Source organism: Leopardus geoffroyi, chromosome B1 (assembly GCF_018350155.1).
Source record: "Leopardus geoffroyi isolate Oge1 chromosome B1, O.geoffroyi_Oge1_pat1.0, whole genome shotgun sequence".
NCBI lineage: Eukaryota > Metazoa > Chordata > Mammalia > Carnivora > Felidae > Leopardus > Leopardus geoffroyi.
This window is the reverse complement of record NC_059327.1, coordinates 90,551,380-90,560,860: the sequence shown is the minus strand read 5'-3', so window position 1 is coordinate 90,560,860 and position 9,481 is coordinate 90,551,380. Positions and strand designations below refer to the sequence as shown.

At 37.6% G+C, this 9,481-nt stretch overlaps 1 non-coding gene and 1 pseudogene across 1 annotated transcript; both read left to right on the top strand.

Annotated features, from left to right (window-relative positions):
• The first annotated feature begins 615 nt into the window (after positions 1–615).
• Positions 616–2,232, top strand: LOC123596405 (annotated as a pseudogene).
• A 5,276-nt stretch (positions 2,233–7,508) lies between these two features.
• On the top strand, positions 7,509–7,693 carry LOC123596648. Its single transcript, XR_006711799.1, has one exon. It is a non-coding gene; the product is annotated as a U2 spliceosomal RNA (small nuclear RNA).
• Positions 7,694–9,481: the final 1,788 nt, after the last annotated feature.

Genomic DNA, 9,481 nt, shown 5'->3' with positions numbered 1-9,481 from the left:
TAGAACCTAGTTCTATTCAACTAGTTTATTATTTTTCTCTAAGCATGTGTTGCCCTCTACACCTTTTTAAACTTGGTAGTTGTTTTTATCTTTTATACTGATGATCTCACAGTCTCTATAGCTGATTTTCCTTGCAAGCTTCCTCTACTTTTCTTCTTAGTCACAAGACAGGAATGTATCAAAAAGCCAAAATAAGAAAAAAAAAAATTAATACCATAAAAAACTAGTTTTATCTCATAACCTTAACTTATATACCCCTTTTCTACTTCAACTAGAAATTATAGTACTCGGATTTATTTATGCTCTCCAAACAAGACAATCTATTTCCAGAAAATTTATTTCACATTTTAACTCTTGTTCCTGTATCTGTATAAAATACATTAAAATAAAAGAAGAAACACAAAAAAAGAAATAAAAGATCAAAAGAGCAATAAGTTCAGAATGTTTCTTTTTTTGAAAAACAATATACCTGTAAAATGGCTTCAGTAAAGCTAATACAATGTTTATAATAAAACTATGTGTGTATGTGTATGTGTTGAAGATAGTAGGTAAGATGATACAGTAGAGAACATCTAAAAAAAAAATCATTACAGTTCACTCTGGAAGAAGAACAAGATGTTTACCAGCTTTTTACCTTCACCTACTCAGCTAGCTTAGGACCAGCTTGAGGCTGAAGAAAAGGGAAGATCCCAGAGATCACGACGGACCTCTCTGGTCTCTCAAAGACCATATGGGGTACCAGAAAAACTGGATACTGTGATTATTAGAGGATTTTGGAGATGGAGGTACTTTTCCAGAGATCTATATTGCCCAGTATCCACTAGATATGTGATGAAAGAAAAAAAAATGTCAAATGCACAGGCCATTCAGGTAGATCCTGAAGGAAATTTAAATATAATGCAATTGCTCAGCCAGGACAGTCAAAAGACAAGGTCATTTATGGCAAGTACACTGACCTGGTTCCCAAGGAAGCCATGAATGCAGATGATCCAGACCTGCAAAGACCTGATGAAGAAGCCATTAAAGAGCTATCAGAAAAGATAAGGGTAGCCCTAGAAAAATCTGTATCATAGAAGGTTGCTGCAGCCATGCCAGTGTGAGCAGCTAATAAACTGGCTGCTGTTCCGTGTATTTGATACTCACCATCTCAACCAAGAATGGCTTTCGATTCTGGAGCTACACAGAGTTATTTGGATGGTGAGAATGCTGAAAGATCCAGTGGAACCTCCAAGGTTCAAGATTAATAAGAAAGCTCCCCAAGGACCGCCTTCTCCTCCTGTGCCTGTCATGCATTCTCCTAGCCAAAAGATGACCATGAAGGAGCCATAAGAATGGAAGATTCCTCCTTATATTTCAAACCGGAAAAATGCAAAGGGTTGTACAATTCCATTAGACAAATGTTTGGCTGCGAGCAGAAGAGGGTTGCAGACATTTCGTCTCAATGAGAACATTGCCAAGCTGGCAGATGCCCACTATATTGCTGGCCAGAATGTTCATGAAGCTGTAAAAATGCGTTCTCAAGTAGAGAGAGAGATGGCTCAAAAAGAAAAGAAGAAACATGGAGAGAATCTTAGAGAAACAGCCCAGAAAGCCAGTGAGAGAAGAGCTGGGATCAAAACCCATGTGAAAAAAGAGGATTGGGAGGCCCATGGGAGGGATGAAATCTGGCATGACAGGTAAAAAGACAGACCACATGACTGGAATCTTTCCAGAGAAGCTCCTAATAAGAGGTCAAAACTACAGACAAATGAAAATCGAGGTATCAGTGACGTCATCGCTCTTCATGTGCCCAATCCTCAGATGTCCAATGACGTTCAGTATGACCAAGAGCCCTTCAAGCAATCCAAGGGTATGGACAGTATTTTTACAGGTGTAAAAAATGAAATTTACAACGTTTGTGATCAAGTCTGCAGAGGTGTCAAAGATAATGGTGCAGAATATTTACAGGCCCCGTAAAATTGTGGACAAGGTGAGGTATGGTGATGACCTAGAAGCCAGAATAAAGACCAACAGAGGTGTTCTCAATAAGGAGTTTTCTGGTTTGGACCACAGACAAAGAGGCCGAGAAGGACCAGTTCAGTTTGAGGAAGGTCCTTTTGATTTGGACAAGTTTTTGGAAGAAGCCAAATAGCCAAGTGGCTATAAAAGACTCAGATAGCAACCACCCCAAAGAACATGAGCATGAAAGCAAGTAGAGGAGGAAGGAGTAGTTACACCTCTCTCCATAGTTAATGAACTTTTGGGGTACCTGGGTGGTGGCTCCATTGGTTGAGTGTTCAACTTTTGATTTTGGCTCAGGTCATGATTGTAGGGTTGTAAGATAGAGCTCCACATCGAGCTCTGCCCTGAGCATGGAGCCTACTTAAGATTCTCTCTCCTTCTCTGTCTCTGTCTCTCTCTCCCTCCCGCTCCACTTCTCTCCCTGACTCACATGCTCTCTCTCTCTAAAATTAAAAAAAAAAAGTTGGAGCATCTGGGTGGCTCCATCGGTTGAGCGTCTGACTTCAGCTCAGGTCATGATCTCACGGTTCATGAGTTTGAGCCTCGCATCGGGCACTGTGCTGACAGCTCAGAGCCTGGAGCCTGCTTTGGATTCTGTGTCTCCCTTTCTCTCTGCTCCTTCCTTGCTTGTGCGCTCTCTCTCTCTCTCTCTCTCTCTCTCTCTCTCTCTCTCTTTCTCAAAAGTAAATAAACACTAATTTTTTTTTAAAAAGTTAATGAACTTTCATCCATAACCCTACTGATACAGGTCAGATGGGGAAACACTTTGTAAATGGCCAGAATAAAAACAAAATCTAGGTGTCAGACCCCAACACTACTTTTTATTACAGGAGTAAGCAGAAATGGAAAATTATCCGAACTATTTAATTTTTGTGTTCGTGCTTCTACATTTTAGCATTTGTAGAACATACTGCCCCATTCATGATATTAAGACCACTTCCTTTTGTGTGACATTAATACTTTGGGGTTGATACGTTGTGTAAGAATGACTGCTGATGAATTAAGTTGCCCCAACCACAGTGAGTAGAAGGATATCCATTCACATAGTGGACCAATCCTACCACACCACATTTGCCCCTATTGTGGTGTGTTTTAATTTGGAATGGGGAAAGTCAGCTCTTTCTTGGCACAATGATTTGTTTTAAGTAAAAACATTTAGACAAAAATAAAAACAAAATATAATCACTACAGACTTGCTTAAGCTACACTTGGGGAAGCTTACTGTTAGATAATATTATGTATCTTTTGGTCTAGCATAACTCACAATGCTATGATCTTTTTAATACCCCTCAAAAATGATTGTGCAATATTGATAGCCCATTTCTTTATGAGATCATCCTGAATGTGGGCGAGTTAGATGGAACCATGCAGAGCTTAGCAAGACAATTTGGAAATGAACCTGAAAGTAATAAGCAGAAATATAAAAATCATTTCTTAGAAGTTGAATGGAAGGGGATAAAAGGAGATTAAATATTAGTACAGAAATGCAAAAGAAGAAACAAGAATGGGTACTTAGACACAATGGGAAGAGAAGAAGGAAAAGAACAGAGGAAAAGAGAAGGTAAAGGCAAGGATTTAGTATCCAGCTATCACTAATTCCCTTTGAAGGGCAATTCTCACATCTTTACACAGTTGGCTTCCGCATTTTAATCAATAATAGCTCATCCTGTGTTAGAAGGTCTTCCTTACATTTATTGCAAAGTGCAAACTCTTCTCCTGGAGGCTTGTTTTCCTATAACACCTTGCTACCTCATGTGGAGTCTTTAGACCATCAATGGCAGCATCACCTGGGAGCTTGTTGGAAATACAGGCACGCAAACCCTACCTGGGCTTATTGAATCACAATCTGCAATGTGACAAGACCCAAAGTAATTTGTAAGACACATAAATACTTAAGAAGCACCACATTTTATATAGTTTTACATGTTAAAAATAAGACCGCATTAAAATCTATGAAATTTCAAACCAGAATGATTAAGCATGGAAGCGATCTTTCAGTGTTTGGATGCCTTTTATACTGGGGATTTAGGATTATAGCAGGACAGCAGAGAGGCTGGAGGACGAAGTGAGCACAGGGAATATAGGACGGACTTTTGAAGGCTGACTGAAATTTTTTGGCAAAGTGAGGAATCACAGTATAACACATGGTTCCATCTGAAAAGCTTTGAAAAAAAACTTAACATTTTACTGGAGATGTAGAGAGTCACTCATTGCCCTGAATCTCTTGTGTGTCATGTAGGGGTATTTGGGCCATAGAAATATTTCGGATTATAATAAGGTGTCTTTACTGAGCCCTAGTTGGAGTTTTACTGTAATAAATGGATCGATTAATCCCTTAGGCATTAGTTTGCAAAACTTGATATCTATGTCTTGCTTGTGGATTATGTGGGGTTTTGTAGGGTAATAGGGGAAGGAAGCAAACAATGAAGGAGCATGGTGCTTTCTGAAGCTTTACTACCATCAAGGTGCTTTCAGAGCTTGCAAAGACTGAATAGCTGAGGTGATTTTCTTTTCTTTTCTTTTCTTTTCTTTTCTTTTCTTTTCTTTTCTTTTCTTTTCTTTTCTTTTCTTTTCTTTTCTTTTCCTTTTCTCTTTTCTTTTTTCACTTTTCTCTTCTCTTCTCTCCTCTCCTCTCCTCTCCTCTCCTCTCCTCTCCTCTCCTCTCTTTTCCTCTTTTCCTTTTTTTCTTCACAAAACCATTGTGAAATTCAGCACCATAGAATACTGGTTCTCAAAAATGTCACCAAAACAGCCTATTAGTAACAGGAGGCTAATTTTAATGCTTATATGATAAGGAGTAAATATATATTTATATTTTATTTTATTCTGACAGTATATACAAGGTGTCTGGATCAAAGGCAAAACTGATTATTTATTTATAGAATATCTCAGTACTGTTTGTCCACGCTCCATTTTCCTCCAGGAGGCAACATGGTGAGAGCCAAACAGACCTGCATGTGGAGGGGAGTAGAGAGGACCTATACTATAGGAGAAGAATCAAAATTTTGAAACTAGAAGCTTAATATATAGGTGTTGGCATAGTAACCCCACTCCTCACTCCAGTCTGTGTAGAGATAGATGGTTCTTTTTTTAGTTTGGAATGTAAACAAATCCTTCCTTAGGGTGAGAAGGGGAAAATCACCTTGGTTTTCACATTTTAGAATGTAATGATTGGCTCTGGGTTTTATTATCATTTGAAATATAAACACATGGCTCCAAAACTATCACCTTAGAATATGAGAAGTAAATGATTTTAGGAAAAAAAGATAGATTCTTTATCATTATAGAGCGCTCTTTATCTCTGTCAGAAAGTCCTGTTTGTGCAGAAAAAGAAAAATGTTCACATTCTAACATGAGAACGCCACTTTGACAGTGTCATAGTAACATCTCTGAGAGAGAATGACAAAGCTGGGATATTTGTTAAGATTTTGATGTCTTGTTTATAGAGGGTACTTCAGAGGAGGGGCTCAATTAGGATAAGAATCGTGATGGAATAATTTAGAATTGGTAAGAACAGCCAGGCAAAGATTTGTAGTAAGGGATTAAAAGAGTTGTAAGGTGTAAACTATTATTTGATGCTTCTCATTGAAGAGTTGCTGTATCTTTCAAAAAGTTCCTGGAATGAAACTTTTGGAATTTTACATTGCTGAACAAGAGTGTTTTAGCACAGTAAACTCATATTAATGAAGATAATGGGATAGAAAATTTAAGTTAATGTACGTTCATTTTGATTTTCCATCCATTTCATGTATCTCTGGTGTCGGTTAACCAATTCTCTCTCAGGATCCACACCCCCTTCATACCACAGCTTGATCCATCTGTTGATGATGTCCCTTAATTGGATCTCTGCCTCTGGTAGAGCAGCAAATCCATGCGATGAGCAATACATCTAGAAAAGAGATTGGAACAGAAAAAAATAAGAACCTGAGTATTTGTGAGACATAAACTTCTTGGGAAGTTTAAAATATTTATGACTCTAAATATCGTGGCGTGAGGAGCATCAGGGGAGATGCCAAAGTCCTTCCTACATAAGGCAGAAGAAACTAAGACTCATTGTCATTTGAGCGTCTATGTAAAATGAGTTTATGTTTACCTCTAGGTCTGTAAATCCTGGCAAGCTTGGGATTTATCACTCAAGCAATGAATTTTAGACCATTCTTCCTTCTTAAGGAAGGCCTGTCTTGCTGTATACTTCCCTCTTATGTCTGCCTTTGCTGCATCCCACAGGTTTGGGGCTCTCATGTTATCATGACATTTATCATTTATTTATTTTTGAGAGACAGAGGCAGAGCATGAGTGGGGGAGAGGCAGAGAGAGAGGGAGACACATAATCCAAAGCAGGCTCCAGGCTCTGAACTGTAAACACAGAGACCAACAAGGGGCTCAAACCCACAAACCATGAGATCATGACCTGAGCCGAAGTTGGATGCTTAACCCACTGAGCCACCCAGGTGCCCCAAGATTATTTTTCTCTTATCTCATTGTTTCACAAAATATTGGTTAATAAAAATGCATCAACAAACAATATGCTATGAAATTATGCAAAGAAAACCATAGGAAAATGTGTGCATGGGAAAGCTATAGAAGAGAACAAAGAAAAAGTATATTCATTTGTAAAGCATTTTTTAAGTATAAACAAAGAATCATGTGTATGTACATTATCATTTTAAAATCTAAAGCCCTATTAATTTGTTTTTTTGTAAAACCTACTTGCATTTGTAAATAAATTAGAATCATCAAGTTGTGAATCAGATTAGGAAACTGAAAACAAATCAGTTAAACGGATGTCTCAGTAAAATTGTAAGCTTTTAAGAAAGTAGCAAAGATTATTTGAAGATAGCTCAACTTCTGCATTAGTACAAGATAGTGAGTTTTGCAAATTGCTAATCCTGTAACATGCTCCATGAAAACGGAGTATGGGAAAAAGAAACTTTAGGAGGGCTTTAACTATGAAAAATCTTGCAATAAAGAAAACTCTAACCTTGTTTAACTCACTGTCTGCCGAACTTAATTAGCCATTACATCTTTTACTTCATACATCTTTTTAATACAGAATAGCTAACACAAATGTTTTACACTCTGTCATGGATTTGAATAGCAGCAGTAGCTTGCTGTGCAAAATGTGCACCAGCAGCATTGGAACCAGCTAGGACATTGTGAGAAATACAAAGTTTATCACCTTGAAAAACTGAATAAGAATTTTAATTTTATAAGTTCCCTAAGTGGTTCATAAGCATATTAAAGTGACAGAAGCAATAGTATAGAGCATTGCTTTCCAGCCATGACTGAACATGAGAATAACGTGGAAATCTTCTGATACCGGTGTCCTGGGGCCACACTAAAAAACTTCTGCTGTAAGGGTTTGGGAGAAATTCAAGAGTATTGTAAGAAGCTCACTAGCTGATTCTAATTTTCAGGCAGATTTGAGAACTGTGGGGAAAGAATAATACCATTTAAGGAACATCATTAAGGAGTCTTTCTGCCTCAATTAATAGCAAAGTCATAATATCACTTCTTGGCCGTTTGGCTAAGATCAAGTATAGTATCTGTTCTTATCAGTTTAATAGCAAAGTCATATTTATAATAGTTTAAGCCAAAACCTTGGAGGTTTTCTTGACTTTTCACATGCTACCTTTAGTCTGTCAAAAATCTATAGGCAGGGGCTTCCATTTTCCACCAAGGTGGACTATCAGGAATCAGTACATAAGGTTTACCCTCATGCACATGACTTATAAAAACTAAACTACACACACACACACACACACACACACACACACCACAAAACCCTGCATATGCAGTTTTCTTTTTTCTTTGAAGAAAATTGCATTTCGTTTTATTTTATTTTTTTTAATATGAAATTTATTGTCAAATTGGTTTCCATACAACGCCCAGCCAGTTTTCAAGACACTAGACACCAAGAAAGTAAGGACAGTAATCCCTGAGAAATGGAAGACAAATGAGGGGAAATCTATAATTGTTTTGACTTAACTTGTGGCAGTTTCGAGGCCCAAGCTCATGGAATCAAACCTTCTTTTTTAAAGTTATTGAGTTAAAATTGACATATATTGGGGCGCCTGGGTGGCGCAGTCGGTTGAGCGTCCGACTTCAGCCAGGTCACGATCTCGCGGTCCGTGAGTTCGAGCCCCGCGTCAGGCTCTGGGCTGATGGCTCAGAGCCTGGAGCCTGTTTCTGATTCTGTGTCTCCCTCTCTCTCTGCCCCTCCCCCGTTCATGCTCTGTCTCTCTCTGTCCCAAAAATAAATAAACGTTGAAAAAAAATTAAAAATTGACATATATTAATTTCACGTGTATAACAAATAATTTCATATGTACAGGTATTGCCAAATAAGTCTAGTTAATATCCATCATTGCACCTAATGGCAATTTTTTTCTTGTGACGAGAGAACTTCTAAATTCTACTGTCTTAGCAAATATGCAATACAGTAGTATTAACTATAGTCCTCATGCTGTATGTACATCCCATGACTTATTTGTTTCGTAACTAGAAGCCAGTAACTCTCGACTACTTTTACCTATTTCACCCACTCCTACTCCCTGGCTCTGGCAACCACCAACCTGTTTTCTTTATCTGTGAGTTTGGTTTTGTTTGTTTTTGGATTCCACGTATAAGTGAGATCATACAGAACTTTCCTTTCTCTGACTCATTCGAAATCTGGTACTGAGTTTTCTAAAATTCAGTCTCTATCTTCTCAATTCCCTTTTACTCATCAACCTTTTGCAAAGCAGATTCTGGTTCTATTATTTCAATAAATCACAACTCACTTTTATGTGACTAAATCCATTGGGACTTTTTCCTTCTTGCACTTGACTCTGGAAACTTTGCACACTTTTGAATGTATCTCTTTCTCTTTCTCTAAACTGTCTTCCTTTGGTTTTATTCACATCAAACACTCCTACTTTGTCTTTATCCTTATGAATTCCTCTCTTTGAAAGCTTGTTTTCTTCTTTAGTGTAGTTAAAATCTGTATTCTGCCATCATTCAAATTAATTAGTGGTCCTAGCTTTTATCAGTTACTTCAGTTCCACCCATACAGAGATGAATGTCTAATACATGTCTCCAGCCTCGTACTCTTTTTTTCTTATTCTCTATTCCCTTTGGATATTTTAAACTTAACCAAAAAATGCTTATAATTGATAATAAGACTATCATTTCCAAACTGGTTTTATGAGATTTCCATACTTGTCATGAATGTGAACCAATATGCATCCACTTAAGAAAAAAATAACATAGAAATTATGCTTGGTGCCTCCTTCTTCTTCATACACTAAATCAAATACGCGTTGATTTTACCTCCTAATTTCCCAAATTGAACTCAATTTCCATGACGAGCAGCACCTTACTTTCAGCCATTAACGTGTTTTCTTTTGAATACCATAGTAGACTTTCAGGTGGCCTCCCTTGCTCAAATCCATATTCTATATGGATTTATTTTTCCTCTAAACAATAATAATCTGATTAT